The sequence below is a fragment of the Perissodus microlepis genome, chromosome 12 (assembly GCF_051167445.1).
Source record: "Perissodus microlepis isolate ML-2025 ecotype Zambia chromosome 12, ASM5116744v1, whole genome shotgun sequence".
Classification (NCBI taxonomy): Eukaryota; Metazoa; Chordata; class Actinopteri; order Cichliformes; family Cichlidae; genus Perissodus; species Perissodus microlepis.
This window is the reverse complement of record NC_140472.1, coordinates 9,303,925-9,314,110: the sequence shown is the minus strand read 5'-3', so window position 1 is coordinate 9,314,110 and position 10,186 is coordinate 9,303,925. Positions and strand designations below refer to the sequence as shown.

Here is a 10,186-nt window from a genome sequence, read left to right as displayed (position 1 = left end):
ACGTGGTGAAATAAGGCGTTTTTTCATAAACTTTATAGATTCTTCCTGCCCGTGGGCGTCAAACTATTACCCCCCCCCCTCCTTTCTGTAACTATCAAAACTATCATAGTCTAAAACTATCATCTCATATCAAAACTATCATAATCACATTATCTGACTTTATCAGTTATAACAATGAGAAACGGTAAACAATTTGGCAAATAAATGACTTATAATTGTGCTTACCTGGTCCAGATGATCCACAGCCCCTTTGCATTTGTTATAATCCAGGATGATGTGGGGCTTTCTCTTCCCAGAGTCCTGGATTTGTAGCTCACGGTGCCTGGTGCTCAATAAGACAACATTTTTTCTTTGCTTGGGGATGTAGGAAACCACAGCCTTGTCCCCCCTGTAGCGACCTGGACGGGAGAGACGATCATCGAATCTTATTGCCCGATTAATTTGCTCAAATCTTTTTTTTTGACATGGTAGCAGGAAACAGAAGAGCCCTGTCTCCCCATCCCACAGGCTTGTTGTCGTTTCATGTTGAGACCTGTACAGGCCAGCCAGCATCACAAGCCCCATGTAAGCCTGCAACTCCTCCTCATCTATGTCCTTCCAGTCTTTTACTGACCTGTTGCCCTGCAGGTTGGTGAAATGGAGGATTAGCTGCATAATGTCCTCTGCAAAAAAAAGATGGAAAGTGCTCACAGGGCTGCTGATCCTACGAATTGAATAATGGGTTGGTCCTGGGGTTAAAATGGGGGGAGGAAAAAATGGCAGGACCTCTTCATGTGTGGGTTGCCACATGATTTCTCCATTTTTAGATCTCCACTGGCCATCCTCCAGTCTTGTCTCTTCCTCCTGCTCTTCTTCCTCCTTCTCCTCCTCCTCCTCCTCACACGAGCTGCAAAGCTCCTCGGTGCCTGGCAAAAATTCTTCGCTGTCAGAAGTATCTCCACTGCTTGTGGTATCGTTTTCACTTTCTGAAGAGTGCAAAACTGCAGCAACAGCCTCCTCTAAACTGAGTGCACGCTTCATTGTGTCTGTGCAGAAATGACCACTCAGACCAGGCTGCAAAGTATTCTCATAGACTTCAAAGGTGCACCTGAATAAACATGCTATACCATACATCCAATAAGAGAGAGGAGGCTCACTCTTGATCAAGAAAAAACATAAACGCACGCCTTTGATCTCTCTCCCTCTCCCTCTCTCTCTCTCTCACACGCACACACACACACACACACACACACACACACACACACACACACACCACACACACACGCACACCACACACACACACCACACACACACGCACACACATGCACATACATACACACACAATACCATTTTATGGTGGTTAGCTGTTTTATTGTCATGCGTTTTACAAGGTAAGATAACCATGTCCTGCATTCAAAACCACTGAAAATGTCTGTGGTGGTGCTGTGCCTAATATTGTGCTGTTGTATGCTGGGTAATGGCACAGCTAGCGACTGGGTGACTTTATTCACCCGCTTCGGCTGTTATCAGTCCATACAATGGGCGTTATTAGCACAAATCAGTCCCATAGATATGGACCATCTCCTGCTAGATTGTTCAGAAGGTTGTTATCATCCATCCAGATGGAGGATCACTAACAGGAGCGTGGGAAGACTCCAGAATCCACTCTGGCTGGAATCCGGTGGATACAGCAGTGTTTACAGGTAAGACCATTTAAACAGACAGCATTTATAGAATGACTATTAAAAGTCAGCGAGTGTCAATAATGTTAATGTGGTTATGTTAGTAATACACCGAGTGCTAATATAACAGCTTTAAGATGCATTTGTAGATATTATTACGTGTTTTACCATCTTTATGGTGCTAGCTTAAAGTTACGGTGTAAACGTTAGCTTATATTGTAGTAAAGCTGTTACTGTTTAAACGATGTTAGCACAGAAATATTAGCTTCTGTCATGACTGATGAAGTTACTAGTTAATAAAGTTTCCAGTAAAGTGTTTAATCGCAGCCACAGATTGACAGCAAATATCTCGATTAGCTTCAGTGCATCTGTAATAAATATGTGCAAGTTTCAGTGCTTCGTTTAAACTGTATGATACTTATACTGACCCAGGGTCAGTGTAAAATACAATCCTAGCTGTGTGAACAAAGCCTGGCTCCTTTAATCCTGCATGAAAAACCTCAGGATGCAGGTTATTATTACTCTTTCCTGCTGGCACACCTGTCACACCTGAGAGTCAGCTAGAAACGTACAGTGACGTGGACATCATGCAAAGACTGCCAGACTCTGTAATACTGCAAATGATCAGTGACTCAAGTTAACACTAAACTTTAAACGGTACCCCTGTGTCTCTGTGTGCTGAACATTTAGGATTGAGTCGGGCTGCATCAGCTGAAGCTGTTATTTGTATCAGTATTTTTTTTAATTCAGGTGTGGGGAAAATACGTAAGACTGCAGTGAAGCGATGTACCAGATTAATCCCTGGCCAAAGGTATCGTACTTAAATCAGACTACTGATCCCGCCACATCAGCCTTTTGTGAGGTCTGTTTAAAGTAGACTAAAAATGAACTGCAGGTTCCTGAGAGGTGGACTGTGAGCACAGAAACACATGTTCATACATACAGCTGCAGCAAACTTACATTCATTTTAAATAGATTTGTTACTCTGATGTCTGTCTCTGTGTTAGTCCTCTGACAGACTGGTGACCTGTCCAGGTGTGCTCTACCTATGACTACTGGGACAGGCTCTAGCCTCTGTAATAGAATTTTTCTGATATTTTCATTTAAAGTATTTAAGTGCTTATGCATATGCTTAGTTGTGACACTGTTATAGACTGTTCAGTGAAAGTTTCTAAAACTAGATGAACTTACTTCAGCGTCAGCAGTTTGAGAAAACAACTCCCTTTATAGGTGCTGATAAGGCCAAGGGCACAAAACAGCATAACCATTGATCCGTTAGGTTTCATAGCGAGACACGTGAAGTGTGGTAGGATCAGTTTGTAACTTCCTCCCTCTTCCTTGGAATGCATAAAGGAGTAGGAGCACCACTTCTGTGGCTGACATGACTGAACTGTGATGTTTGATGTGTGTTGGCTCTCCTGTGCGCAGTAATAAATAGCTTGATCACAGCTCTTTCTGTGTTGCAGACTTTATTTAAAAAATTCCACGACACCCCCCACCCTCCCACTGTGAACCTGAATTGAATATTCAGAAGACATTTGTTTAAATAGTTCTAGAAATCTGAGCTGTTGGTGTGTCCTTGGATTGTGTGGTAATAATATTAGAGCTAGCAATCTTTCTTACTGAATCTCTACTATGAGTCATGTTACCTGAGATTAATTCTATGTTTACCTGTCAGCCTGGACAAATGTGCTGTGTGAAGGAAATTAAATTAAATCAGATCTGAACTGCGTACATTTAAGGAACCTGTTCATATTTAATTGAAATATGAACCAGTGTTTTTTTTTTGATTGCTGATTCCAAGATAGTCTTTGTGGAAATCCTGTTTGGCTTTTTGTTATTTTAATTCTCTTTTCTGTTTTCCAGAACAGTTCTCCACAGTCACTGTCCACATGGGTCAGTGGGACCAAGAAGCACTCTGCTAATGTGTGGACTCTGACCAGCAACATCCAGCAAGACCCAGACAGCGTTTTCTATCTCCCAGCTGGAGGTTTTTGTTTGTCTGTGACTGGAGAGTCAGATTTTTGTTGAGCTTCACACTAAGTCAGTTTGCAGAGATCCCTCCCACCCTGGCTTTTATGTGCTAGATTTCTTATCGGAAACAGTAATATTTCAGTGACTGCTGCTTATACCACAGGTTAATACACTCTACTGATCCCTGATAGGAGAATCATCAATTTTGCCAACAAAGAAGCCTGGTGGATGTTTGTTTACAGTCTGATGATGGGACATCATGCTCTGCATCTTTAAAGTTTGTCTCTTGATTATTATTCATACCCAGTAATGTGAAGTATGCTTATATCTACTATAACTGAACCAACCTGGTGCTCTTCATTTATGGAGGCTGTTGAGTCTGAATGTTGGATGTTGTGTATCTCGTGTTCTCTGGGCTTTGTTGTCCTCAGTCTTTTTACAGGATCAGAAAACAAAACCAGGAGGCGCGTAAATGTTTCTTCTCCATGATGTTTCTTCAAATGTTTCTTCTGGATGATGATATGACCGTGACACGGGATGCCACCTTTGGTCTTGTGATGAAGCAAAGCTCAGGAAGAAGTGTGATTAAATGGTACCCACATGTTGAGAAGGATGTACAGGGGCACCTGCAGCCAAATCCAAGCTTCAGGTTAGTTGTAGTTGCAGAATGCTATAGGACTGAGACATCTAAGGCATCAAATGTTTGATTAAACGGATGAAAAAGAGAAGTTTCTTCCCTATAATTATCACTTCTTAAAATCTGTAGCAACTTCAAGTCTGTCAGCATGCTGAGCATGCTCAGAATGTGACAATATATTTTTGTTCAATATTTAATTTCTTTCAGTTGCAATTGTTAAATGAAAAAAATATATATTCTTATAATTTAGCAAACTAATTTATCAAAAAAATATATATACATATATCTGTATTAGTTTTAATTAATTAATTTGACACCTGTATTGAAAATACCATATTGTATTCATACAGAATCAGTATGGTATCATTGTTTGTCTGTTCAATGATTATTGAAACTAAGAGCTAGTTTGATCTGTTTAGATCTAAAGTATCCAAAGTTGAGCTCTAATGTTTCTTCACCCTTGTGTGTGTGATATGTGATTTCCTACATGCTAGCAGAGCGGCAGTTTGTGCTCACAGATGGTGACGGTGTGGAGAGACGGTGGTGTTTCCTCAGAAGAACCAGCAGAGTCACAAAGGACACCAGTCCATCTCACCACCTTGACTTGCTGACTGATGTTCGTCTGCACTGCACAGAGGAAATCAACTGACCGAGGTTTGTCCAGTGACGTGTTATGAAATGTATATTTGTTTTATGCTTACAGATATGTTTTTCTTGACAGAGGCTCTGCGGAGGTTAGACAAAGCAGAGAAAATATGTGCTTTACATTTTACTGTGATTTATTGAGATATTTGTTGCCTGATGTTCAGCAGGAATGGAGAAATAGAATCAAAGGAAGATGTTTTTCCTGTTTTTGTAATGATGTAAGTAAATCTTCAATATTATTTATTTGCTTGGTTATATTAGGAGTGTTTCTGAGTGAGGGGGAGAGGAGTCATCATCCAGGTAAAGTGACGTGGATCAGTGATTCACTTGTCTCCCCTTTAAAGGAGACAATCCAAGTCATCCTTAAATGTTAGTGCTTTCAAATACACAAACATTTTTAAAGGACAAAAATGAACATCCAACTTTGACTGTAATACAAAATAAATCTTTGCATGTGTGTTTTCAAACTCTCAGATGGGCAGTATATCAGTCTTGGACTGTCTAACCTGCCGGAGCAGCATTGAATGATCACCACACATGAGCATGTTCCTGCAACATTCAGCATCTGATCTGTCATCTGTGTGCTTCTGCTTTTGGTAAGTAGAGTTACCCAACTCCAGTAACTCTAAGCACATGCCATCCATTTCTAACGGCCTGGTTACTTCCTGTCAGTTACTTTAGAAACCATGTGGTCACCTGACCTAACACTGTTTCTTCTTCTTCCCCTTAATGTTCAAGTGTCAAATGTCAAACAGCTGGAGAGGAAACTACACCAGTGTACTGGGACGTTTCAGTAACACGTGCCAGATGCTGTTCCTTCATGGTGACATCACCAGAGACAGTCCCGCCCACCTCAGGACCCATTGATTATGATGATTATAATGATGACAGCGAGCGGAACTAAGACTGTAAAAATCCACGACCAGAATGTTTAGATGCTTTCTAATTATTAATGAATACTGAGAGCCTCTTTCTGTGTTTTGTCTGTTTTGGGTTTTTACCTCATTTGTTACTAACAAAGTTCACCAAACTCACATAGTTTACATTCTGTATGTTTCCATCAAGGTTTATTTTCTTAGAAATCATAGTTTTTCTCCTTTTCTCTTTTTCTCTTTTGTAATTGATGATAATTCAGTGAATATACTGCGCTGCTTCCTTTTATTGCGTCACACATTGCTTTAAGTTTTTCAGTGTCCAGTTATTTTTTACTGCTGTTTGAATTCTCTGAATGTTTGACGCTGTAGACTGTTTGATGGACTGCTTGTCTTCCTGTTTGTAACCACCGCCTGTTTTTGACTAAAGATTTGGATTTCTGACTTTAACACAGCCTCTGCGTGTCCTCCCTTTCTGTTCTCTTCCTCTGTGAATGTGTTGCATGTGTCACAGATTCATTTTATTAACAGCTTTCCCACAGTGAGTTGCATCAGCATTCATTCACAGCACATTTCAGAAGGATTCAGATTAATACAGTGATCTTATAGTCAGAATTATCCTGACAGAGTGCCACTGTAAATTATCTTTCATCAGGTAAATTTTAAAGTTCAGTATTTCAAAGCAGGAGTTATGAAGAATCATATTGGCATTAGGACTGTAACAATATGTACTTACAAACTTAAAGTTTTTTAATTATGTTAGAATATTGGAAGACAATCAACTTTTAGTGTTTTCCGCATATTAATTATTCTGAAATAGAGATGGTGACCCTAACTGTACAGAAGCACACTAAACAACTGACAATCTAACAGACATCATTGGCCTGAGCCATCATGCACAGTGAGTCTGATCCTTTGCTGTGAGAGTATGACAAGCATGTTTCTGGTCAGTTTGGAAGAAATAGTATCACAATGTTGATCTTTTTTTCAATATTCCTTCTCTTTACAACATAAACTGTGATCAAAGCTACTTATGTTCACAGCATGTAATAATACTGACAGTCCAGAGCATTGTGGTCTGTTGAGCTAGGGTTAGGGTTAGGGTTAGGAATTCAGACATATGTAATCAATATCAAACGTCTCTGACGTGGGCCACTGTCCGCAGTGTTGGGAAATCCATACCAGGCTGGAACGAGTCAAGGTAGGTGAGCATCCACGAGAAGACAGCAGATGCATCCTACTAATACTGACAGGACCAGGAGACTCCAGAAACCGAGCATCTTCTCTTCAGTGCCATCCTCTCCTGTCACCCTCTCTGCCCGCAGCTCTTTGAGTATGGGGTAGATAAGGGCGCAGAGAAACCCTTATTACTAATTTGTATTATAATTCAATTTTCATGAAATATTCATATTCAGTATCGGTCCTTTTATATTATAACCACGTATCCACCCAGACTCATGGTGGGGCAGGGCTCTGTCCTGGGATGCTTGAGTACAAGGTAATGTACACCTGGCAGAATTGTTTTCAATATTTGGTTCAAAAACATGAGTGACAACAAAAATCCAACTAGGATTCTTGCATACAGTGTTGGGACTAACGCGTTATTAAGTAACGCGTTACAGTAACTACGTTATTATTGTGGTAACGAGCACGGTAACTAGTTATTATGCCAAAACCGGGAACGCGTTACTCGTTACTGGGATTTAGATAGGCTCGTTATTCGTTACTTCGTGTGGTGGCTATCGCGGAGCTTCCACAGATTCAATAACATTAGCAAGTGGTGGAAGCCAGCAGGTGGATGAAGGAAAAGGGAGGCAAGAGGAGAGACCCGAAGCGGCCGCTGGTCCGAGAGTGTCAGGTGAACTGAACTTCAGGTAAGAAGTTATAACCTGCAGTCCATCTGGGTCAGATATAAACCAAGTTTAGGTGGAGTTTATTTTCGTTATGCTGACTTTTTCGTACTGCGTGCTAGCTAGCATGACGGAGTTTCTATACAGCTGGGTGGGTGCTATGTTACTGATGTTGAACTTTATTTTGTTCATAAGGTTAATTATTAGAGTTGCCAACTGTCCCGTAAAAAACGGAATCGTCTCGTATTCAGAGAAAATATCATGCGTTTCGTATTGAGGTGAAAAGGAACACAGTTTGTCCCGGACTTCAGCTACAATGAAAAAGACACAAAGCTGGAGTTATTCTGTGTTTACGCTGCACAGCTGCCTCTTCTTCTCTCATCCTCTCACCCTCCCTCTCCTGTTTCTACTTCAATCATGAAACTGATCAATGATCAGCTGATCGGCTTTTCTCTCTTGTTTATTTATCGCCCACTTTGCGCCAGAAAGAGGAAACCAGCGGATGTCGCGGTAAACAACAGCAGCACTTTTAAGCTTGATCAGCTGTTGTTAGAATTTATTTAATATTAATTTCTAGTATCAGCTGATGTTTGCTGGAGCCACAGCTGTAAACCTGCTGGTCATGATATCGGTTTGGTTATGTGATGAGAGGGAAACATGAAGATGAAACCAGGAGATGTCCTTACTGAATCATCAGAGCTGTGATGGAGAAACAGGTTTACCTTTTAGTTAACATGAATGAGTTGAAGGGAAGTTATGAACTGTTTCTGAGAGACAAATAACACCAGGATCCTTTTCTAAGTAGCTGACAGCTGGTAATTGTGCAGGGGCGGGTCTAGCAAAGTGTTGCCAGGGGTCCATGTAGGGCATTAAAAGGGAAAGGGGGGCACAAGGAAATACTTTCTTATTCTCATTTAAAATGTCTCACTTTTAAAAAAAATAATTATCTGAGTCTTGCAACAAACAATTGATAGATTGATACATATATACCATCAGAACAGTGTACATCACTGTCACAACAGTGTTTATTTTCATTCAAAGGCTTTATGATTTTTCCTATAATGGTGGGCCGGTCTCTAGTCAAAATGCCCGGGACGATTTTTTTGTCCCAGTCCAGCTCTGTATGCAGCTCATCTTCAGTCTGGTGTTACCTACATCTTCCTATTCAGAAGGCAGAATTTCCGAGTTCTGAGTACAATCGAAAGCACCACGACTGCAGTTTTTGTGTTGGATGTAAAAAGCAGGCTAGGATAGAATCAGGCGTGGGATTTCTCTCGTGGAAATGTGCACATTATATTTTCCTTTCTATTGGTAGGTGGCACAGTGCACTTGTGGCAAGTAAGCAAGCTAGAAGACTGGCAGTCTTGCTGGGTATCCAGTTACGGAAGCAACACATTAACAAGAGAATTCTGAGTAAAACCAAAGTTACTTTCCCTAGTAACTAGTTACTCTGAAAGTAACGAGTAACTTGAAGTAACTGAGTTACTTTTGATAGAAGTAACTAGTAATGTAACTAAGTTACTAATTTAAAGTAACTTACCCAACACTGCTTGCATATGATGAATGAAGTCTGTCTTTGACTGTATTGTCCAGCTGATCCATCAAACCCCCAGCAGGTGAACCTTATTCATGACATAACACCGCAACAATGTAAAAAATTAAACAGCAACAGTCTAAATGTAAAGTGCATTCTAAAGTCCTCTTCAATAAATTGTATGCAAAGAGTCATTCAGGTCACTACAGAACCCAGAGTCTTCATCATTAAATCTCTGGTTGCTTCATTTTTCTATCCTATATCAGATACTTTAAAGGTTAGGTTAGGTAAAGTTGCATTCTCATGGTGAGGCAAAGTGCTTTATGTGTGTGTGTGCGTGTCATGAACGGCTATAAAAGGCCTATAATTAAAGAACAAAGCGGGGTTTGAGTTCGAGTTACAGCAGACTGTCACTACTTGTAAATGGAACGCAGCCTTCCTACGGCGGACAGCTAATAACAGGAATCGTACGCGGTCCACCCAAGTCCACAGCAACCACCATAGCAACCGCCTAGCATGACCTTAAAAACATATTCTGTCTTCATAACTATCAAAAACGTGAAATGATTTGCAAAGTGTGAAAGTGTTACAGCTGCAGAGAGCTATGGCGGTATCTTTGGAAGCTGTTTACATAGCTAATAATATACGATGTAACTATGGAGACAGTCAGTCACGTGAGCTAGCGGTGCATGTTTACTACAGTAAATAAGGTGATTGTGTGCACAGCGTCCACACGCTGCAGAGGGTAAAGACATTACTTCAATATTGTTTTATATTGATATATATTTGCCTTCTGTTGACCATCACCTCAGGTTCACCATTACAGTTTCAGCCTACAGATGCACACTGTCTAAATATGAACACATTCAAAAACTCATGTCTCAGAAATAAGCACAGCTGTTCATGTTTGTCATTAGAGTTTTATTTGTAAGAAAATTATGAACTTCATATTGTGCATCAAATAAAAGAACATTTCACAACTCTGAGTCAACAGAAACAGGTAACAGAAATGT

At 40.5% G+C, this 10,186-nt stretch overlaps 1 long non-coding RNA gene across 5 annotated transcripts; it reads left to right on the top strand.

The window, feature by feature from the left end:
• Positions 1-437: 437 nt before the first annotated feature.
• On the top strand, positions 438-6,474 carry LOC146375790 (uncharacterized). 5 transcript variants are annotated; one of them, XR_014801867.1, is made up of 7 exons: positions 438-564; positions 1,602-1,682; positions 3,528-4,284; positions 4,770-4,926; positions 5,179-5,286; positions 5,392-5,513; positions 5,656-6,474. It is a non-coding gene; the product is annotated as an uncharacterized LOC146375790 (long non-coding RNA). The 5 variants fall into 5 exon arrangements; XR_014801868.1 differs by lacking the exon at positions 438-564 and adding an exon at positions 718-1,060 and having other exon boundaries at positions 5,656-6,472; XR_014801869.1 differs by lacking the exon at positions 438-564 and adding an exon at positions 1,285-1,370 and having other exon boundaries at positions 5,656-6,472.
• The last annotated feature ends 3,712 nt before the right edge of the window (positions 6,475-10,186 follow it).